The 25,479-nt window shown below is 34.9% G+C and overlaps 1 long non-coding RNA gene across 4 annotated transcripts in view; it reads left to right on the forward strand.

Annotated features, from left to right (window-relative positions):
- Nucleotides 1-25,479, forward strand: part of LOC141378436 (uncharacterized) — a 373,512-nt gene that overhangs the window by 141,718 nt on the left and 206,315 nt on the right. The window lies entirely within an intron of this gene.

Consider the following 25,479-nt stretch of genomic DNA (forward strand, 5'->3'; position numbering starts at 1 on the left):
GATTCTGAATGTACGATAACCTTAGATAAAAACATCACAGTTTCACTGTATTGTGAATACTGCACTAAAATACTGTATATTTTACATATAATACATATATAATACATTTTTTAATGCCTGGTAAAAAACAACAACTTTTCCCCCAATGAACACAATACATTTTATTTACGAAACATTTTAAATATTGTGGAACAATAATCACAATGTTACAGCCATGCCAGTTCTCCCCTTCCACAATCACCCCATTCAGCATGATCACGGTCACCTGCCTTCTGATTAGCCCCGCACTCGTCATCATGCCCATTAGCTTGCCACTTTATAAGCTGCGTCCTAAATGGCACACTATACACTATGCACTTTGTACTTATGCACTTACACACTCAACAGCATAGTATATGAATGTAGTGTCGTCTCAAATGGAACACTGATGTTTCTTTACTAAGAGGAACTTTAAACCGATTCCCTGATGACGTTTGTCAGTTGCCAAATTAGAGAAATAAATTACCAAAGTACCAAATAATACCTGCCATGTGTATAACATCATTCACCATCGGGAGGCGCTATTGACCTTATTCTTCAATAGGGAAGTACGTTCATTTTTGTGATTGTTTTAGAACTTTCGATTCAGTCGCCTATGGGAGAAATGTTTAGGAATAATAAACGTCAGAAAACAGTCAAACTATTCGCTCTACAAACAAGTATTTGCATGACTATACAGACCAAGTAGAATAACATAATAACAAAATATAAGTTAGCAACATCAAGCAGCATATCAAGCTTTTACATCTAAAAAAGGAATGGAAGCGAATGAGACCGGAAGTCTTAAGCAAAAAGATTCAAATGGCTGCGCCCGCTCAAATGTGAAGAATAAGGTGAATAATCACTCTTGTATGAGAATTTCGCTTTCACAATCCAAAATAAATAAAGTTATCCAACATGTGCGCCCGATAGCTCCCCCCTTCCTCTACATGAGCAAAGCCGTGGCTGTTGTGTGAAGTGTCCATCATTCCACACTTCATTTTACCAGTGAATAAGTGCATCATCCGCGTATGTAAAGTGCACTTAGTTTTCAATGTGAACGCACTACTTACACTATTTATACTAGAAAATGGTGTAGAATAGTGCAGAAGTATACAATTTGTGTGTCCGATCTCGTTACACCTGAAGGACACCTTGCAACCTTTCTCCTAGTGTGAATTTTTTAATTTTTAATTTTCCCTGGTTCCCTGTCTCGTCATCTTGTGGTCTTCGTGTCTGGTTCCCGTTTCTCCCTGCCATTTCTGTGGCATCTACATCTGATCACCGAATTCATCATTCACATTTATCTCTGTTTTGTTACTGCCATCCTGAAATAAACTATTTAGATCTACCCACCCTCTGTGTCACGGTCCTTCTGTGACACATGTCAGGCTAATTAAAATAAATCATTGAAAAAGTCTTCGACTACACAAAAAATTTTTGAAAAAATGTACATATACTGCAAGAAAGGTATACATTTTTATTGCGGTTTTAAAACTGTGACTTTTCCAAACCACAGTAAGCTTTGAAGCCGGTTATTTTTCCAATCTTTTTGCATGTCAAGTGAGGATTGCTTGTGTTTTGGTCACTTCTTAATTTTATAACTCAGATGTGTTTTTAAAAATCTTTCTTAAAGTTTTGTTTTTCTTTCTTCCTGACTGATTGACTGCTCTAGTTCTAGCATATACACATGTAGACCCCAGTGAGCACATGATGGTTCAATGTGACTCTTAATGATTAAACTGAGGATAATTGCAAATGCAAGTGTGCTCTGTGTTTGGTCTCTATCGATATTCAGAGGATGACAATAGTCACTTGTAAGGCTGCATATGTTGGGAAAAAATTTATAATTTAATATTGAATTTTTCTGCAATAAATATTGCCATATGAATACAGTTTTATAAGATAGTTTGAATAGCTTTTTTTGAAGGTTTTCTATGCAGTGGATTAATCACAATGCAAAACCTATGTTTTGTACTTTACTTTGTGTTATATCTAGTTTAAATATCTGCAAATTCTTAGATCAAGTAAAAATATTTTTTGTTTTCAACTTCAGAAGAAATAAGTCAAAATTAAGAGTTTTTCCTCAAAGCAAGCAAAACTATCTGTAGGGCGAGTAAAATAATCATTTTTTCATCATTTTTTATGTTTTTCTCTTTAAAATGTAGATTTTTGGATTAGAAACAGGACAAAAATTCAAAGTGAGAATTTTGTTTATTTTTTGAGTAAATTGTGTAAGTTCTGTATAAAACAGCCATTAAATACAATTCTGTAGCTCTTGGCCAACTGTTATTCAGACTTAACATTGCTTATCTTGCGATTTGACTGTTGTAGATGCGCACATTGCGAAATTGATGCTGAAACGATATATTGTGCAGCCCTACTCGCTCATCTAAATAGAGAGTGACTGTTTATCAAAGAGAAGCTCAACACTACTTTACAATAATTACTAAAGTAACTTCTTGTCGCCCTCTTCTGGATTGCAAGAGTTAATACAAGGAGGACCTTACAACTGATTTAAATGTTAAATTAGTTTTTTTTTTTATCTGCTTCTGGCAAAAATTTAGACAATTTCAGTTTTCTGGATTTGCGATTAATAGATGTTTTGAATAAAATGTTGTTTTGCATTTTATTTTACTACTAATAACATATTCAAATTCCAGTTGGTAAATTATCATTTACAGCATTATGAAATATTTTATATTTACAAACTTACATAAATATAAATACTTAATTTACAGATTTGACATTTATACATGTGTACATTTATCTTTTCTTAAATTAGTATTTCATAATAATACCTTAGAACATTACATATTTTAATGTATAAAACATGGACAACTTTGCATATTTAAAACTAGTTACTAAACTAGTTACTAGAAACTAGGCATGGGCCGGTGTAAGATTCTGATGGTATGATAACCTTGAATATATCACAGTTTCACAGTGTTGTGATTACTGCTTTAAAATATATTATTTTAAATGTCTGGGTAAAAAACAACATACGGTTATCGCCCAAAGCCTAGAAACTAGTTAAAACTATTTACTACTGCTAAAGCTAGTTACTAGTTATTGCATAGCAAATCTCATCTACATCAAAATATAGTGCAGCTCGTCACCATGAGGGTTTTTGTGTGAGTGTTGAGTGTGTTTTGTTACTGTGGGCCTCAGAGCACAGTAATACACAGCAGAATCAGACACACGCAGATCCTGGATCAGCAGAGGAACTGATTTTAAAGTTTTGTCGTGTTTTGCACTAAATCTCTCCTCCTCAAAGTCTTTGTCATTTTGTACAGTTGTAGCAAATATCATCATCATGTATTTAGGGATTGTGTTTGGCTTTTGTTGGTACCAGAACAGATATGGGGAAGGATCACTGGTTTGATATGTACAGTTAATGGTTACCGATCCTCCTTCAACAGCAGTTTCAACTCTTGTATTCTGATCAACACTCTCAGCACAATCACAGCCTGAAACACAATTAAAATCCATATCAATTAATATTCTGCATGCTTTAATTAATTACATTTAGAGACTAAAAATTATCCTACTCACCCCAGAAATAGGTTAGAAATAAGATGCAATATATTGTCCGGTGCATCATGATAAAATCTGTATTGTGCAGCTGACTAGAATAAACTGTTTAATCCACTGTAGTGCCAACAGCTTGTCTTTCGAGTCTGTTGTCAAATATCATCATGCTGTTTATACAGTACAATGACTGGGAGGAGCTTGTTCTGTTGAGTTAGAACATGAAGTGTTTGTTCGTTTCCTCTCTGTACATGCTAACCATTTCTTCATTTTTTTTCTTATTAATAAAAAATTTTGTCTTCTTTTTAAAAATCTTGACATTTCTCTGTATCTATGGATCTCTCACTACTCTCTTTATTGTCTTGTCAGTATTCTCATTACACAAAATTGGAGAGAGAATAATTGTTTTAAACAATTTCAGTATTGTTTTTTGTTTTTGCCATTTAATCGATGAGTTAAAATATGAAAATATGTATTGTTCTTCAAAAAGACTGGGAAGCAGTACAGTGACTGATTTTATTAGTTATTTTATGTATCAGTATTTATTAATACTTTTAAAAACTTATTAGGTTTTCAGGTTACATTTTTTTATTTTAAGTTTTCAGAAATTTTGTAATAGGTAAAATAAGAAAAATGAGAGTCTATGCTGAAAATTCACTGCCCCTTAATAGCTTATTTATTATTTTTGCTATAGATTTTAGCTAGGAAGGGGTGCTATATATATATATATATATTTTTTGTGCAATACAACAAAATGTTGCAACTTTCTTACAAAAACATGAATTAAATGACAACAATAGAGACAACATAAACTGAGCATAATTTCACAGATTTTAAATTAAAATGACAATTTTATCTTCACGTTGAACTTTCATTTTATAGCAATTACTGATGCTTTGCTGTAAAGTTTACTAGTTTCAGCAGATTTCACCTCATTCAGGGTATCCGTGGGGTCAGAGTCTTAATGTCTTAAATTTCAAAACTTAAATTCACTGAAATATTGTATTGTATGTCTTAAATCATTTTTAACAGGTCTTAATTTTCCTCTGTCCAAGTAAAGCTACCCAATTGGGTCGTCATCCATCTAATCACCAACAATCTATCTTAATAAAATCCAGGAAAGAAAACTAAAAACAATTACAGTTTCCCATAATAATAACAGCAATTTATGATTTCACGTTATGTGAAGTTTAACATTAAGCTGATTATAAGAGAAGCACACGCTCCTGATTGACCCAGCTTGCCCATATTATCCAATTAAAGGATCCTAAGTTTCTATGTTTCTATATATATATATATATATATATATATATATATATATATATATATATATATATATACCCTAATTTCCTTTCTACCTCCTCCCCCCCTCCTCCCCTTCTTCCACCTTTATCCAGCATGGCGGCTCATTAACTAGCACTGTTGCCTCACAGCAAGAATACCAATGGCTCCGGCTCTTTGCTGGACCATCTGGTATTTCTGTGCGGAGTTTGCATGTTCTCCCCGTTTCCCCGTGGGTTTCCCCTGGTTTCCTCTCGCCGTCCAAATATGCTTTATATTATTGACAAAATAAAGTGTCTTTTCCTCTGGAAGGTCACCTTGGTCTCAGCTGTGGGGAAGTTTTGAGATCGACCTGAGCTCGACCTCGCTAAAGGAGCGAACCCTGGACTCAAGGATCCCTTGAGCTGAGGGCTTTCTCTCGGGACAGCATGTCAAACAAGCTTTTTTAGAAATCATGAGCTAAGTGTGAACTCTTGAACTTCCATTCATACAAAAACTATTTACAGAAGTAAGGGCGAGCAGACATAATATTTGTAAATAGGCATGAAACTTAAGGTTTTATAACAGAAATGCATTAGGTTATGGCATAAGGTATTAGGTAGGAATTATTGCATAACATTAGGTATGCAAAAGAAGTTATACTCAATCAATTTGGACCAAAAGCCAACAAATATAAATTTTTGATTATTTATGTAATTACCTCCACAATAAATATACTTTTAACAATTTTAAACTTATCGTTTAAAAAAAATATATATTTTTTTGAGAGTTTTCTTGTTTTGAAGCATTAAAGTATGTCGCAAATAAAAAAATACTTTTTTTGTGGCAAGCAAAAAAAAAAAAAAAAATCCATAAGAAATAGTCATTAGTATTTAATCCTGTAAAGTCAAAATTTTCATTCATAATGGTGTTAAAATGTTTTAAAAAGTCTAAAACGTCCTAAAAAGTCGGAAAGAGTGAAACCTGCAGAAACCCTGATACAGATTTTAAATACAAGTTGAGCTACACATTTGATCAGTTTTAATTTAATAATCATGACAAGATAACAATACGGTTACATGAAAAGGTGAATGGTAGTGATGATGAAGTTACATGATTGAATTGATTTGAATGAAAAGGGCTTTTCCTCTTATAAAAACTTAAATTTGCAAGCTTCAGCTGACCTCAGAATTCACACAAAATATGTCATCACACTTGGGCGAATCTGACTAATCAAAGATAGGCCGCTCTGGGGAAACTGCGCCAACCCACAACTCTTAAAAAAAAAAAAAAAAAAAAAAAATTCATTTATAAAGATTTATTTTTATTTTGATTTAAAATCAAGTTACGTTTTGAAAATATTGTAGCATTTGTAACTTCTGAGTATTGATATAATCTAAAGCACCATTGAAAATGCACATGCCTAGCATCTTCCCTGTATACTGTAAGTTTTAGTTTTGGTGTGTGAGAGAGACATGTTGTGATCACTGTGGGCCTCAGAGCGCAGTAGTAAACAGCAGAGTCACACACACACGTATCCTGAATCAGCAGAGGAACTGATTTTGATGTTTTCACCTCAGAGTAAAATCTTTCCTTGAACTCTGTTCCATTCACTCCTCCGCCGTATGAATTTCTTTGAAGTTTTAGAGATCCATCTGCTCTCTGAATGTACCAGAAAAGCTCTTGTGATGTTGAGGATGTGGTATATTTGCAGTCCAGTGTTACTGAGATTCCCTCTAATGCGGTAACATGTTTAAGTGGCTGATCAACCGTGTCATCTGAATGACACCCTGCTAACACACAAGTAAAATTCATAATTGAGCATTATAAAACTAAACATTCAATAAATAACGTGTAGTATACCAAACATACCTAGAATAACTACTCCAATTATTATTAATCTCTCCATCAGATGTATTTTCATAGTTTTTTTGTTCTTTGAGATGATAGCGTGGCATTCGAAGAGCCAATGAAGCATTCACTGAAAGCAGAGTAAACATATGCAGTGAATATGCACTGACATATGCACTGAAAGCAAGGAAACATATGAAATAAGTAAGGGAGGAGCTCATAACACTGTCAGATGTTCAATGTTAACTGTATAGTGCATAACTCCCTCTTCTGGTTTCTCTTTAGAATTACAAACAGTATAGTTCACTTTGTGTTCATGGGAGGGATTTGTTAGGTTTTTATTTTGTAACAAGTTCCAAAAATAGTCCATTAGTTAATGTTAGTTGATATATTTATTTACAAGCATTAACTACATAAAAACCCTGTAAAGGTTTATTTATTTAAACAGGTATTTTTTAAACATTTACTAACGCATTTTTAAAATCCACAGTTGTACTTGTTAACAATAGTTATGCACTGTGTATTAATATGAACTAAAAATATTTTAACCTTAATAAATATGAATACCACAATATATGTGTTACTTATTTATTATTTATGTTAGTAAATGGACCATTTTTTTTATATTGTTACTGTTAATCGTTTTGTTATGATGTACATTAGTATTTTTATTCAAAGAAGATCATTGGCTTTAGTTTATGGAAATCATTCTCAACAAGGTACTTTTTTAAAGATTGGGTTAATCCACTTTACTCAAGGTAATTAATTTACTCTTTAGTAATACAAAGAACACACTTTTTTTTGCACAAAGCTAACTTATGCACACAATTAAAAAATTGCATAAAACAATTATTTCCATTCGGCTTAGAATGAACCCATAACTATTCTAGCATATATTATATGCAGCGATTGTCCTTCCAGCTGCAACCCAGTCCTGGGAAATACCCACACACTATCTCACACACATGACACTATGGCCAATTTAGTTCATCCAGTCGGGACTCCAGGAACCAGTGACCTTCTTGCTGTAAAGCGACAGTTCTAACCACTGAGCCACTGTGCATAAAACATTTGTGAATACATGTTTTTTTGTGTTTGGCATCAAGACAAATTTAGACTTATTTAGGAAATGCTTTTCAGTATACTTTATGCCCATATCTGTAATATGATAATTATCAGATTATATATGCATGCACTATCCTAAAATATGCATTAAAAAGTAGCTACAGTCAAATATAAGCTACTGATATTCAATCATATATTTTTTTTGTAAAATAACTTTAATAATTCTGTTAATATTGTGTGTTCATTTAACAAAGCACTTAAAGGTGCAGTATGTAAGTTTGACACCCAGTGGTTGAACTAGACATTGTATTTCTGGATCAAAACAAACCAACAGTATTTGGATGCAGCCTTTATGATGCAACCTGAGTTTGCATCACTCAGCGATGCAATGTCAGACACAATGCACTCAAATGGAGCGAATTACGTCAGTGTGTGGGGTACGGTTAGGGGTGGGGTTAGGTGAGCCCGTTAAAAGTCATTGGAAGCAGCACAGATTGCACGTCACCAGGGGCCTCATGTATCAACGCTGCGTACGCACAAAAACTTTGCGTACGCCAGGTTTCACGCTCAGAATCGCTCACGTTTGGATTTACTAACAATGAACTGAACGTGGGAATGTGCGCAGGTTCACGGCAGCTTTCTGGCAGGCGTACGCACATTTTTTGTGCGTGTCTGTTTTATTTCCATTGGCGACTCCTAGAGGCAGTTGTGTTAAATTCCTCTCTACAGAGTGTCTGAGCCTTGCAATGGCAGCTGTATGAGACGGGTTCATATAGTAGGTATGTAAGATTTCCATACCATACAGTTGACCAGCTAAACATTAAAGCACAATTTGCAGCGGTCGCCTGTTTTCCCAATGTAATCTGAGCTATCTACTGCACGCACATTGCTATAAAGACACTATCTGAAGATAAATTTGCATGCGTGAATCAGAAACATTTCCATTCAATAAATGTGCAAATAAAATATGATGCACAAACTTATTAATGATTCCTACTTGTCTTTCTCGTGATAAATAGTGGGCAAAATCTGATATGTAGCGGGAAAAAAAGAAGAAAGAATTCATCAGACGCTGGATTCGAACCGAGTTTGTGCTCGAACGTGTCAGTACATGATCACATGCTTCTTATGAGGTGCGCCACTGAGACTGCTAAGGGAACTGCAACATTTTGCAGATATAAACCACACTATTTCTTTTTTAAATGCACTCAGTGCGATGTTCAGACCCAACTGTGTTAACCGTATCAGCTAAACTCTCCCACTCTATTTTTTTCTTTTGTTGTTAATTCCGGAGAACAAACTTGCAAATAACACCGCTTTTCTCCGTTCTACCTCCGAAAGCAGCACCTCCAATTCACATTCTGTTCAAAGTTTCTCTTTTTGTTTGATTTTGCCTTTGCTTTTTCGTTGGGTTTTTCCATTAGCATAGTCATTAGCATATTCATACGGGGGAGGAGGCAGGGAGGGGTTTTGCGCTCGTGCATGTTGCGCTCAGTTTCACGTTCATTCGGATGTACAAAAGAATATGCGTGAGATTCGGCGTACGCAGTGTTTCATACATCTGAAATTTTTTCTGCGTACGCACATTTACAGCTTTGTGCGTACGCAATGTTTTATTAAGATTTCCACGCAAGTCTTTGTAAATGAGGCCCCTGGTCTGTATCCGGAACAAACAAACGCAAGTGCAGACCTGACTATCGAGGTTAAAGGCTGCTTTAAATTGTGTTCTATATAAGCAATGGCCTGTGATCGTAGGAATATTTTCCATATTAAATTTTTGTTCTAACCAACTCTAATAAGCTGGTTAAAACAAAAAAACTGACAATGATCACATCAGGTGCACCCCGTGTGTTTTATCCAGTATTAAATGGTAAGAATGTGAGTTTGCCGTTTTACATGACATGTATTGCCATATACTGAAAGCAGCAGCAGATTGTTCACCTCAGATGTTGGAAATAAAATAAACAGTTTGAAATTGAACTTTAGAACTAAACACATATCAGTGATTCAGCATGTACATTTAATTATGTTAAAGAGGTTTAATATGTATTAATTAGATTAAAAAACCCATTTCGTGAGTGAGTGCATACTCTGTCCTTCTGAATGGCTGTATTCAAATTACTGTCATGTTTCGTCTAGTACAAACAGCCAAATTGCTTATCACTGCAAATCTCATCATGAAGTGTGTTTTTAGGACACAGGGTTACAATGTAACCTGCTCACTTAATGTTAGCCAGAGTCTTTTTGAAAGAATAAATAAAATACGCTGTTTTTCACCAAGGCAACCTGGGGTGCTGAAATATAATTGGCTAAAGTGGCATTGGGCGGGTTAAAGGAACCAAAACAAAGACAGACATTCCAGCACAGAAAGCACATTTTAAAGCAGAATATCTGACTTCAGCATTGTTTTTAGATAAACAAGAATGTTCACTTGGCATGTTTCTTAAATATCAGCAAACATATTTTAGTATTTTTATGCTTTAGAAGAGTCAAAAACTTACATACAGCACAAGAAAAGACCTGATAATGCTTTGTTAAATGTGACTTTCTGTATACATGAGAATTTCACATGCAATAAAATCACCTATAAAAATACATAAACAATACTTCCACAAAAATCAGAGGAATAATTTAAACCCTTCTAGTAATAAACTGACCCTAAAAGTGTCTATCATCTACCTCATTGTACAAAGCTATGCTGAGAAATAACTTTAATACATGACTAGCATGACATATTGTAAACACCGCATACATAAGTCACTCCTGTTTTTCAACAGGTGCTTCCACATTCTGTTATTTACAGTCTCAGTGGTTTACGAAAGATATGATCGTGGTATGATAAATGCTTGATTACTGTCTTTTAAAGCATTAGTGGTGTGTGTGAGTTTTTGTAAAACCTCTCAAGCATTTTGTATCACTGGGCTAAAACTCTTAGAGCACAATAATAGAGAGCTGAATCTGACAGAGTTACTGCAGAAATAGTGAGTTCAGTTGCAGTTCGGGATGTTTTCGAATTAAACCGAGAGTCTGTTTTATCCTCTCCTCCATATGATCGAGCTCCTTTCCACAGTAAATACTCAGGTTCTCGATTACTGTTTTGTCTGTACCAGTATAGTCTAATATTATTGCTCTGTGCATCATATGAGCAGCTCAGTGTCACAGACTCTCCTTCATTACTGCTCACACTAGTTTCTTTGTCATTTGGTCCAATGCTGTCAGCAAACACACCTGCATTAAAAAAAGGAATTCTGTGTTAAACTAACTTTAAATAAGTTTAGACATAATTTTTGTTAAAAAAATATTGTCTGAGTAAAGCATGCATTATATTCACCTGAAATAATAAAAAACAATATCAAACAGACCGCCATGTTGATGTGTTAATAGTTGTTGATCCTAGCTTTATTTTTTAGGTTCATACATTTACAAACTTCCCTGTTTAATCCTCGCATGTAATATGAGGCAAACGAGTACAGAGATATTTTATAAATAAGTGTGGGTGTGGTCAGTGACATCATAAATCTGCCTCTTCTATTATAACAGGACACAATGTATATTAGTGTGATCTAAATATTGGCAGAACTTATGAACCTAACACTTATTCATCTTTATTTATTTCTATAGTGCTTTTAATTTTCACTGCTGAAAGTCCAAACACTGTAGAGCAAATCCATCGATGTGCAGCTCCACAAGTCCCAAACCATGCAAGCCAGTGGCGAGGAACAAACTTCACCAATTTATGAAAGTAAAGGAAAAAAATCTCAAGAGAAACCAGGCCAAACCTCTTGTGCAGAGTTGCAGTCTAAGCACTGGAGGCTGGAGAAAGCTGGACGTCCATCGTAGAGAAGCTGCAGGTGCAGAGGTCACCGGCTGGTGTACAGACTGGCCCTTCAGGATCAATGCAAACCCTCGTCTGTCACTGATGTCTTACAGGAATCAGTCTCATGCTCTCCACTCCTCCATGACCACCACAGCAGCTGCTCAGGATACAGCCTGGTCCAGGATTATGGAAACCTCTAGATTAATAAAAACAAACTAACATAAGTGCAGATGCTGTTCAATTTATAATGTCTTTTGGGAAATGTTCCTGATTCCAGTTGCCCTAAATAACAAATAACAAATAATAAATAAACTAACAATGCTTTAGAGGATTTGGATTTCAAAAGCGTTTGTGTTTTGTGTGTATGTTAATCACACACCGTGGATCTTATAATAATAAAAGCAAATTCTTCTTATAGTTCTTATTAAATTGAATCATTATTGTTCTGAGAGTGGCATGGTGGCTCAGTGGTTAGCACTATCGCTTCACAGCAAGACGGTCACTGGTTCGAGTCCTGCTGGACCAGTTAGCATTTCTGTATGGAGTTTTTATGTTCATTGTGGGTTTTCTCCAGTGCTTGTGTGTGTGATTGCTAGTGTTTTTGAGTGTTTCTCAGTATTGGAAGGGCATCCACTCCATAAAACATATGCCGGAATTGTTGGCGGTTCATTTCGCTGTGGCAACCTCTAACTAGTAAAAGACTAAACCTAAGGAAAATGAACGAATGAGTCATTGTTCTACAGTTTGTGTAAAAATTTACATTTTAGGACTGTTTAAAAAATCATCAAACTAACAGTTGTATACATCTAACAAAGTATACATCTGGCAATATTTATCCCTTTTTTTGGCTATATATTTTAAAGTCATAATATTCTGGATTATTTCTGGTTAGAAATAATCTGATTGGTTGTTGGTCCAATAAAGATGTGTGCTGCTGGCCATGATGATTTCGAGTGGTGCATTCCCTCCCTGCTGGACTGCACCATGATATACTCAGAGTATACTCTGACCTAAATGTTTCCATGCAGTTTTTCTAGTTTTTCTTAGGACTTTTGAGATTTCAAATCAGTTGTTCTCTGGATCTATTTGTTTATTTATTTTATAGGCTCAGAAAAAAATCCACTTTTATTATCATGTCAACAGCTTGGTCTATTTCCTTATCATATTGTTTTCACTTTTCTCTTCATTGGTTTATACAGCAGGTGTAACCACCTTCTGTTATTTACAGTATCTGTGGAACATGTGGTGTGATAAACGTTTGATTACGGAGTAATAGAGGAAGATTTGTGTGTTTGAGTTTTTGTAAAGCCTCTCAGGCATTTTGTATCACTGGGCTCCAACTCTTAGAGCACAATAATAGAGAGCTGAATCTGACAGAGCTGCTTTATCAATTGTTAGTTCTGTGGTGGTTTGGCCTGTAGATGATTGAAAGTGATGATCTGGTCTGTCCTCAGATCTGCTATTTGATCGAGCTCCTTTCAAAAGTAAATACTGAGGTTCTTTGTTAGTATATTGTCTGTACCAGTAAAGCCAAACATTATTGCTCTGTGTTTCATATGAGCAACTCAATGTCACCGACTCTCCTTCTCTCCTGATTATATGTTTGTCTTCATCTTTTGGTCCAATGCTGTCAGAAAACACACCTGATAGCAATAGAAGACACTTTAAAACCACAATAGTTTCAATAAACCAAGAAAAGAGAATGATTGAGGAATCATTAGTATATATGTTATGCTTAACACTCATGTAAATTTTGTTTTTTGTTACCTAAGTTTGTTTTACCTGACATAATTGTGAAAAGGACCAATATATATATCTCCATGCTGATTTTCAGATTTGTTTTTGTAGTAAAGATAGCAGTTTTTAAGCATAAATTACACCCTGACTACTTTTAATAGTGCAAATAAATCATATCAGTGCTCTGGAGAAATGGTGTGCTACATATATTAATAATGTGGGTGTGGATTGTTACGAAGTCCCGCCCTCTTTTCTGTCACTAAATCATTTTTTTTTTTTATCCACTTACTGTCATTGAGCAGTTTTTTTATTATTAAAACATGCATTAGTAATTTAAAAACACTTGTGTAATATGTTTTTGCATATGCGTGTATGACAATGAAGGAAGAATGGATGCATGTCATTAGCATTGATGAAGGTTTTTGTCAAAGACTTGAGAGCGTTTGAGTCTCTGTGGGCTTCAGAGCACAGTAATACACAGCAGAGTCTGACACACGCAGATCTTTGATCAGCAGAGGAACTGAATCCGTTGTTAATTCAACATGAAATCTCTTGTGAAACTCTGTGCCATTTTCTCCTTCATATTTGTTTTTCCTCAGGATGTATTTGGGAATTTCATGTTCTCTCTGGATGTACCAGTACAGTTCTGGTGTTGCTGTGGAAGTTGCAGTGTATTTGCATTGTAATGTCACTGCTCCATCTTCAGATTTAGTTACGTGTGTGTCTGGCTGATTAACACTATCTGGTCTGCATTCTGCAAATAAATGATGATGTTGTTACAAATGCTACTTTAACACATACCTATGAACAATAAATAAATAAAACTTCATTAGATAAGTAAATACTTGTACATACCAGTTATAAGTAATGAAAAAATCATCACCTCCAGCCACAGATCCATTGTTTGATGGAGTATTATCCAAGCACTTCAACCCAATCCTGAAACTGTGAGTCTGTCATTGACAACTTTGGAGCTGTCAGTAATAATACAGAGGAGCTCAGCATAGTGCCAGAGAAACATACTGTAAATATGAGGTCGATATCACCCTCTATTGGTGTGTTTTAGGTATTGCAGAATGTCATCTCTTATATTTGCCATATATAGGACTATGCAAACATTGATGTATGAATTTACTCATTTGGTAACACAAACCATATTGATAAAAACTTCAACCTATTTTATTAAAGCAACATTGATGTAATATATTACCATATTTTTTTCTAACTATAATCAACACCTGAGCCTAAATGTAATGCATTGAAATATTAAATTATTATATTAATAATTATAAATTATTATATTACCATTATGCATTTTAATTTATATGCAGTGCCTATGAAAAAGTCGTCATACCCCTTTAAAATAAATATTTTATTTGTCGTCCAGCTAAGTCAACAATCAACAAATAAAATCACATTTCAGTCAAATAAATCTCTATTACATAATGTTGGTGTTTTAGTCTTTTTTTTTTACATGTTTTATTAAGATCTACTTAACTATGTCTATTTTAGTGGTTTTTGACTGCTTGATTGATTTTTATAATGTTTGTAATGTTTTTAGGTTGACAATTTTAACATCTTTCCAGGGACAACGGTTAGCCTTCTGGCTAATTCTGGTGCTTTTGCAGCACTGCTATTTAATGCACACTGTCCCTGCCAAATAAATAAATAAACAAATAAATGAATAACTTTTCCAGCTTTCGAAATGTTTTTGTAGCCTTCTCCTAACCTTTGTCTTTCTACAAAAAAAACTAAAGTTCTTTAAATTTTCACAGGGTTCGAGGATTTTTTTTCTATAGGCACTGTTGAACCAAATATATATGTATAATATCTAAAAGCAATGAAACGCTGTTGGATCTTATATTAATTATAATTATATATATATATATATATATATATATATATATATATATATATATATATATATATAATATTCTGTAAGCTCCAACAGTGTTTTATTGCTTTTAGATATTCTCAAGGGGAAAAATTACTATTGCAGAGGAATTATGTTGAATCCAACTAATAGCACAATAATAGAGAGTAGAATCTGACAGTGTTACATTAGTGAATTCCTTGCTTTTGCTGCTATTTTATGATATTTTTAAAAATGGTTCTCACATAGTTGATGAACGCCTCTCTTCATTGTTCAGCAGGTGTTTACAGCTCCTCTCATTTACATTCTCTGTGGTTTACAGGAGATTGTGTCTGGTTTGATATTCATTAGATTGCTGTTGTTCACAGTAAAAGTGGTTTATGAGTTTTTGTAGAGCCTCTCAGGCATTTTGTATCACTGGGCTCCTACTCTTAGAGCACAATAATAGAGAGCTGAATCTGACAGAGATACACTCTTAATAATGAGTTCAGTGGACGTCTGGGATGTAATGGAATCGAACTGACTGCCTGGTATTTTCTTATAGTTGCTGTTAGATCGAGCTCCTTTCCACAGTAAATACTGAGGTTCAGTATTAGCATACTGTCTGTACCAGTAAAGCAAAACATTATTGCTGCTCGTATCATAAGAGCATTTCAGTGTCACAGACTCTCCTTCATTACTCGTCATATTACTATCTTTGTCTGGAAGAATGCTGTCAGCAAATACACCTGCAATGAAAGTTGAAACATTACATGATCACATTAGTCACATTATCATTTGTGCTATTGTTAAAGTGAGAATTGTGTCTACCTGCAGCTGTAATGACAATCACTAGCAGACATCTCTCCATGTTGATATCTCAGGTTAAACTGTTTTCAATATGGTTTTAGTGATGTATTTTTCTCTCCATTTGCTTATAAACTAAAAGTTATAAAAATGAAGAAATTGGATAAATAAATGTCTGCAGTGAGGAGGAGCTCTGCAGTTTCTGAATGTGTGGGTGTGCTCAGTGACATCATTACTAATGATGAAATTTAGCATTATTTACTCATTATCAAACTGTGTGACTTTTCCTTCTGACCATAATATATAAAAGAATACCTGTTAATAAAACCTCTTGTATATTTTTTGATTGCAGTCATTGATATGAAAGGTCAGATTAAATGATGCTGGTTCTGCACATTCAAATCTTAAAACCTAAATATTAATATGCAGTAATATTACATATCTTATGATTATGAAAATTAGCATGTGTAAAAAATGATGGTTTGATGGCCAGCTTTCATTACTAAAGAAATGTAAATAAAGAAACAATATAACAAATAAAAAAAAATCTTTAAACCATTTGAGGGAACTTGTCTAAATTGTCTAATACATGTGATGACTAATTTAAAGAGGAGCACGTGTTTTGATTGATCGCGACTCGTCTCCCTTCCATTGTCATTAGTAAGCCTATCGGATTAATCCAAACTCACTATAAATAGCCCGTCTAGTATTGCTTCTTTTATCTTCGTTTTTTTAAAGAATCCCCCCATCCACCCCCTTTTCCTCCTTTACCTGGAATCTTGAGAACTACCTCATCTCGTACCCCCTCACATGCTCATTGACCAGGCGTGAGCCCTGGGCTCAATTATCTCAGAGCTCTGGGTTTCTCTACCAACACAACATGCCAAACCTGCTAATAATATCATGCAATATCTAAGTGTGAACTAGACACGGGTAGAAGATTCTAACGGTATAATAACTTTGGATAAAAAATATCACTGTTTCACTATATCACGGTATTGTGATTACTGCTCTAAAATATATTCTTTTTATATGTCTGGGTAAAAAAAAAACTTTTTTCCCCTTTAAAAATAATATACTTTATTTTTTGAAAGATTTATAATATTTTGGAGCAGTAAACATGCCAGGCTAAATAATTCAACTGAATCATTGACTTCTGCTGTCTTCATTAGTTTCAAAGGCAGCTTTCTTTACAATTTAAAACTGCATCTTTGGATATTTTTTTCTGCTGAAGACACTGTTGTCTTGAAAAAAAAAGGAAATAAAAAATCTTACACATACCTAAGTAATGGTATTGCAGAACATTTTGGCGGTTTTAAAACCTTGAAATTACCAAACCGCGGTATACCTTGAAAACGGTTATCGTCCCATGCCTAGTGTGAATTCTTAAAAATGTGTAGAAAAATAAAAAAGTAAATAATAGAATGAATAGAAATTATCATTTGAAATCATCTCATGTGACAGTAGTATCAAAACAACTATTTTTGTTATATGACTTAGCATAGGAGACTTGGACAGCAGCATTTTTACAGCTGTTGTGTTTAGAAGTTTTATATTAGCATTTGGCAAATGTGAACAATATCTGTGTCTTTTAATCAAATCAAGTGAAAAAATAAATCAATGAATCACTCCTTATTAAGTGCAATAAGGATATCAGCTGACCGACATTTTACTGGAAGTTGTAGTTTGCATCACATCTGGTGGGAGTTTTAGAATACGTTACTGCTTACAGTGTTTTTGTGTGAGTGTTAAGTGTGTTTGAGTCACTGTGGGCTGCAGAGCACAGTAATACACAGCAGAGTCTGACACACGCACATCCTTGATTGTCAGAGGAACTGTTTCTAATTTGGAGTCCAACTTTGCTGAGAATCTGTCCTTAAATTCAGGCTCTGCTTTTCCTTTCCCGATGGAAAACTCACTCAGAATGAATGCTGGTGATGTGTCTGGTAGTTGTTTGTACCAGTAGAGATATGCATTAGCAGCGCTCATCAGTTTATAATTACACAATAAAATCACTTCATTTCCTTCAGCAGAAGTCAGTTCTCTGTCCGGCTGATCAACACTGTCTTGTTCCCCACATACTGGAAATACACATGACATACAGTAAATTAACAATCATTTACAGATACTGAGCAAATCAAATAGTAACAAAAAGTGAAAATGATGAAGGTGGTTACTTACCAAAATCATGTGATGTGAAGAAAAGAGCAAAAATCACCCATTTTATCATTGTTGAAGAGTGTGTGAGATAACTGATGCGAGTCTCTTGTATAGATAATGTCTTTACTAGCTTCTCTGTGTGTGTGTGTGTGTGTCTGCAGCTGTTGAAAATATCCAGGCACACACACACACACACATACACAAAATTGACTCCCTCTGGTGGTGAAATTTTTTTTTCTCTTTTTTTTCAGTGACATTTGGAATCTTTTGCTGATTATGAAGCAGTTTATAAGCTGTAAAACTATAGAGAGCAGTGCCCTTTAACATATTATGAACAGTATTTTATTGTTGTGAAAAAAGTAATACTATATAAAACACATTTTATGGACTTAATTTTATATCGTAACAAATTCTGGTATTTATTCCTAAAACAATATTAATGATGATAAGTTTAATGTATAAACTAAGACAAAAAAAGTCATGCATCTTTAGAGAAACTTTATTTTTTATATTATACAAAAAATACAGCAGTTCTTCAACTCTGCTAATGGATGGCAACTGTCCAGCAAAGCTCAGCTCCTACCTACTGTAGATAAAGATGAAGATGATGAAAATTAAAGCAGATTTTTTACAAAAGTTTCAGCAGTCACAGATAAAAGAGTTAGACCTTGTCCACATGAACATTGATGAGGTATTGTCAAAACTGCACTTTTTTAAAACACGGTTTCACTGTTTATCCACACACAAAAAGTGAATATTGTGTGACTGATCCTAAAAAAAATTTTTAAACTCAGGCCTGGTTGAAGATTTTCCAAAACTCTGGGTACATTGTTGTCATGTGAACACTACAACTGGAATTTTCACCTCATGACATCAACATGCTTGCTGTTTTCTCTTTTCTGATTGGTCCACATGGCTGGGTTCACATCAAAAGCAGAAGGAGTGGTCTTAATGTGCAGCACAGTGCGTTTTGCATTGTTATGTGGACAAATTAAAAAAAAAAAAAGCAGGGAAAACTCTGTATATAAAGATATTTTGGGTATGTGTGGACATGGCCTATATCATATTCATGTCAGTGTGCTTCTGTTTGTGCTTTCAAAGAATTTGCATTACATGTTTTTGTGTTTTAAAACGGTAACATTTTAATGTAGGGCTGGGCGATGTAGCAAAAATACAATCTTGATCATTATTTTCCTTATTGAACAATAATGATGCATATTTTGATGTTAATGCTTCCAGATTGAAGAGTACCCCAGCAATGACTGAACTTATAAAATTTAGAGGGTCCATTAAATGGCATAACATATTTTCATAAGATACATTTTCGGTGGCCAACAATTCAGTACATCTCTTATATCAACACACTTAAATTTCCATTGTTGCATTATTCTGCTGTGTGACTGGCTCTTAGGTCAATATAGAGTAAAAAAAGTCCAGAGCTTATCATTGTTATGAACATAAATTTTATTGTGATTTGATCTAATATAATTAATCGGCCCAGTCCTAATGTAATGATGAATGCAATACTGTTAAGATTTTATTTAATTAGTTTAGTTAACTTTTCGTTTAGTTGATGAACATCTCTCTTCATTGTTCAGCAGGTGTTTGCATATTCTCTCATTTACATTCTCTGTGGTTTACAGGAGATTGTGTGTGGTTTGATTCTCATTAGATTGCTGTTGTTCACAGTAACAGTGGTTAATGAGTTTTTGTAAAGCCTCTCAGGCATTTTGTATCACTGGGCTCTTACTCTTAGAGCACAATAATAGAGAGCTGAATCTGACAGAGATACACTCTTAATAATGAGTTCAGTGGAGGTTTGGGATGTAATTGAATCAAATCGACTGTCTGGTATATTCTTATAGTCGCTGTCTGATCGAGCTCCTTTCCACAGTAAATACTGAGGTTCGGTATTAACATACTGTCTGTACCAGTAAAGTCTAATATAGTTGCTGTTTGTTTCATACGAGCATCTCAGTGTCACAGACTCTCCTTCACTTCTGATTATATTAGTGTCCTTGTCTGGACGAATGCTGTCAGCAAATACACCTGCAATAAAATTTAAGGCAATAGTACATTTAACAAGTCAACACATCAGCAGTTTATTGCGGTCAAAAATTATATTTACCTGAAACTGTAATGACTATCACCAGCAGACATCTCTCCATGTTGATACCTCAGTTTAAACTAATTTTAATAATGTATAAGGGTAAACTATTATATGTATCATTCGTTCTGCATCTGCAATAGAATGCATAATAAAAATAGATGCATGCTCTGTATAAATATCTGCATTGGGGAGGAGCTCTACTTTTCTAAATAGTGTGGGTGAGCTCATTTGACATGTAGTTAATTCACAATACAATAAAATATTTATTTATAAAGCACAATTAAAAACAACAGAACTTTTTTCAAATTTATTTGATTAATTTATTTCATTTTCAATTAAAGTTGGCATACATTTATGTCACTGTTAAATATTCTAAAGAAATTTAGAAGTGTAAAGGGTCGGGAACAATAGTGATAAGGATCGACGTGTAGCTTTATTAAAAAGAATAGTCAGCCAGGGAATGGTCAAAACAGGAGCAAACTGGAGCATACAAGTAATCCAAAGCATAGTCAGAAATGCAGGTGAATGGTCGGGACTGGGAGCAAAACAAAATAAAACTATGAACAAAGCAAAGGTCAAACACACGGAAGGCAGGACAAGTAAACACATTGAAATGCTCTTTAACAGATAAACAATACTTGGAAAAGTCTGTGTGTGCTGTTTATATGGTCCATCTGATTAGTCCATCATAAGCTTCCAGGTGTGTGTGTGTGTGAAATTAAGAACTGGTGTGTCTGGTGTGCATGATGGGGGTTGTAGTTCATTAGTGGAATATGTGTAGTTCTTCCGCGATACACACAGGCTAGATTGCTGGTGATTGCGACAAGAAGAATGTTTTAAACCAAAGAATATAGGAGCCTATTTTGAATATGTTGTTATCTTGATGTAATTGCTAATAGTTGGTTTTAATGGCAGTTAAACCTTTGAATGGTCTTTATGTTTTGTGTGTTGAGTGAGTGTTAAATGTTTTTCAGTCACTGTGACAGTCAAACACATGAATCCTTGAATTTTAGCTATATTTTTACCAAAAGCTATGTTTGAGTCATTACAATGAAACACAACACCTTTTTTATTTAATGTAATATGTGTTTGTTCTTGTAATGCATTGCTGTTATAAATGTTACTGATGAAGTGCCACATGACTCTAAACACCAATTTTTAGAAGAAGATGCTATAAATATTTTTCTACTTTCAGATTTGTTGATCATTTTGTGTATGCCTCATAAACTGACTGTACAATTAAACCTTGCATTGGTAGAATTGGTTGAAAAGGGTATTTTTTTAAAATTACCTGTTCACTACAGCATGTGTTTACACTAGTGTGATAACTCTTAGATGTGCTTTAGGTTTTTGTTCAGTGTTTGTGTGTTTCCTGTGACTGTGGGCCTCAGAGCACAGTAATACACAGCAGAGTCTGATACTGCAGCAGAGGAGAGCAGCAGATCCACACGCTTCAGTGCTTTTACAGCGTTTGAAAATAGACGAAGATAAGACTTAGTGCTGTTTGAATATTCATTGAGCAGCAGTAAATACTCTGGGTTTGCTCCGGGATACTGACGATACCACAGGAGAGAGTCAACATTGCCAGTACTGGCTCTGTAATTACAACATAGAGTCACATTTTGACCTTCAGCTACATGTTTATCTGAAGACAGGGGATGTATTTCATCTGAAAAAGACATTCCTGTAGAAAAGAGTGATTAAAAAAATTGAAAAAAGTGATAAAATAAAAGAAATACAAAGCTTCACATATTTTTTTTTAAGTTGATCGACTGAATATCTCTTACCCATGTAAAGCTGTATTATAATGTAGATGAAGAGAAACATATTGTCTTCATAGAGTCAGTGATGCAGAAACAGTGTTTGACTGAACTCTTTCACTCTCAGCAGTGTAAATAAACTCCAACCACTGTTACACTTATTATTCTAGATCAGTGTAAAACAAGCTCATGTGAGAAACTGCACACTTTACAGCTCTGAGTTTTTGTCAGAATGTTATTATGTTTGAGTCAGTGTGGGCCTCAGAGCACAGTAATACACAGCAGAGTCTGATACTCGCAGATCCTGGATCAGCAGAGGAACTGTTCTTAATGTTGAATTCAGTTTTGCTGAAAATCTCTTGTTAAACTCAGGCTCAATAGTTCCTTCACTAAATGGAAATTTATTCAGGATGAATGTTGGGGATCTGTCTGGCAGCTGTTTGTACCAGAAGAGATAAACATCTGCATTTGTAGAAGTAGTAGTGTAATTACACATTAAAGTGATTTGATCTCCTTCATTTTCAGTCTTTTTTCTTGTAGGCTGTTCAACTCTGTCTTGCGCCCTACACACTGGAGGAAAAAATAAAAATTAATGACTTGTAATGTAACAAACTCCCACATAAACAAATTTATAAGTGTAAATGATTCACTTCCTTACCACAGTCCTGTGTTGTGAACAAAAGCATAATAAAAATCAGTTTTTCCATTTTCATTTTAATGTAATGAATGTCTTTCTGTCTTATCTGTAGCTCTGTTTCCTCTCTTCTGTTGCTCGATTCTTAATATTTGAACTCTCAGTTCACATGCTCTTACACTTTAAAGGATGCTGCCCTCTTGTGGTGATGGTGAAGGGGTATATTTGTAAAGCATTTTCAACTCAAGTCACTCACAAATGTGAAACAATCAGAGTCAATCAATCAAAGCAACTGTATAACAAAGATAGTACATGTCGCATAATATTCAAAAATGTGTGCAAACACCAGAGTTGCATCTCATTGATGTGCTTTTAGAGGTGTGTTGTCAGACTCTCTCAACATAACATAGTTAATTATTTTAGTATACAATAGTACAAAATTGTAATATTATTACATTGACATGTTATTATTTTGTTTGGCATTAGCATTTAAAGGTGTGAATGGTCACTGTCTTCAGAAACATTTTTTTTTTTGGTAGAAAGTATCTTCACATCCTGATATCAATCATAGAATGAACTGAATTTATATCTACTGTATTTAAATACTCTGTGAAAGGTGTAGGACCAAGAAAAGGTAACCCATTAAAAACATTCGGTCCAAACTTTATGATAGGCTGTTGGTCCTGCTTGTCAAAATATGTAATTATTTTTGTGCACCCTGTTTACACAACCTTAGGCCCCGTTTACACTGCCAGTTAAATGTGACCCAATTCCAATTGATGACCATGTAAACACAAAAAAAACACATGCGTTCAGATATTCAGAGATCGGTTTTAGGCCTCCTTTATATGTGAAAATAAATCGGATATGTGACAATGCGACTATCATGTAAACAGGCAGATCAGATTTATTGAAGCATTCCGTTTTGCATGTAATGAAACTTGCAACAATGCGGTGCATCTCCGCGGATTAATGACAAAGAAGGGAGAGCGTGTGTGAAAAAGCCGACGTAGTAAACCACAACAACAGAGGAAACATGGAGGAGGAAAGTGGTATGAGGACAAGCTTTGACGCAACAAATCGCATGCTGCTTTGCTCATCCTAAAATTTTAGACCCACCGCTCCTCATTAAAGTCCGCCACAATTTACTCCCACCAGACCTGAGATCTCTCTCGTACCCACAAATTCCTCTGAATGGTGGAGGACACCATATATAAATCATAGGTGCAAACTGCAATGACGGCTCTTCCCCTCCACCTCAAAATCATTTTAAAGTTGGGCGAACTTTGCTTATTTCGCAGAGCTGAAAGCAAGACAATTTCCTCCATTATTGCTAGTGTGGCGCAGATGCTAGAATCTGCCTTTTTACACATGCGTGTTGTCGTAAATTGTTATGTCAAGTGTAAATGAATTGGATATGGGTTACAATTAAAAGAATGTGTAAACAGACAGGCAAAAAGATATAGGCAACAAATAGTAATTGGGCATCAAGAGCTGACAGTGTAACCGTGACCTTAATGGCTGGTTTAAAGATCGAGTTTAGACTGAAAAGGACAGGTAAACAACAACAACCTACCTAATTAAATGTACTGTCAAATGTTCTCTCTGGTGAATGTTGGATATGATGGATTGTATAAGGGTGTTACGATTTCGATTTTAAATCAAAATCGATCGAAATTTATGCTCAATTTTAATTATCGAATCAAAAAATAGAAACGTTGATGCTGCCACGCCACCATGTCACGTCGGCTTGGCTTGCCAAGCGGGAAAAAGCACGCTTGTTGAAGTGCTTGTTTAACTGCAGACGCAGGAGACCCGTCGACAGAGCTTAAACCCTCTCCTCTTTCAATGAAGTCGCCGGTGTGGAAGTATTTTGGATTTCCAGTTAGTTATGTTGACAACGTTCATGTTGTCGCCAAAAAAACACAGTTTTGCAAGCTCTGCTATGTACGGATTAGGGTTCGTCCGATAGACGACACCGGCATGGCGATCCTCCGGCCCCGTTGCAAATCCGCTCGTGAAAAGTACACACTCAGGCCCTGTTTACACTAATGGGTCTGTTTTTAGACGGGACTTTAGAACTACAACGATTTGACATCCACAGTGGCGTGTAGCATTTCTGAGCAGCCCTCCTTCCTCACTACCTCTGAAAACGCACATCACGTGACTACACACACACACACGCACACACACAGACACAGACACAGATGCACACACAGCCATGCGCTCGAGGAAGCAGGTCCAGATAGTCAGAAGATCAGTAGACTGCTTCAATCTTTCACTCACTTGTACTTAGTCATTTTAGCAAACACCTCAGATACTGTTAACTGGTTCCTGTTGGTTGTGCACCTTTATAACGACACCATTATAACACCATTATAACGACACAGATCTCTGCCTATTCACGAGTCCTGCAAAAAAAGTGATTGACAGGTGATAATTATGTGTGTAATTCGCCTTTAGTCATTTACTGTATAATTTGTTTATGGGTAAAACGAAGACCATGCAGGTCAGGTAGTTTAAACGGTAGGCTACAAATAATTAATTTGTTATTAATTAATTAAATATTCATAATCAAAAATCGAATCAAACCATGACTTTGGAATCGAAAATGTAATCGAATCGAGGATTTGGAGGATCGTGACACCCTTAGTATTGTAGTGATGTTCTGACACATTTAGGCATTTATGCATTTAGGAGGTGTGACTTTCAATGGCGATTTGCAGGGTTGGACATAGGCTTTTAGTGCCATCAGGCTAATGTTAACATTTTTCAAGATCTATTTCACTTTTTTATTTATTTTTATTTATTTATTTTTTTAAATTTATGGATAGAACAGTGTAGAGTGTTGACTGGATCATAGGCAGCAGAAAGAGG

The sequence above is a fragment of the Danio rerio genome, chromosome 2, assembly GCF_049306965.1.
Source record: "Danio rerio strain Tuebingen ecotype United States chromosome 2, GRCz12tu, whole genome shotgun sequence".
Classification (NCBI taxonomy): domain Eukaryota; kingdom Metazoa; phylum Chordata; class Actinopteri; order Cypriniformes; family Danionidae; genus Danio; species Danio rerio.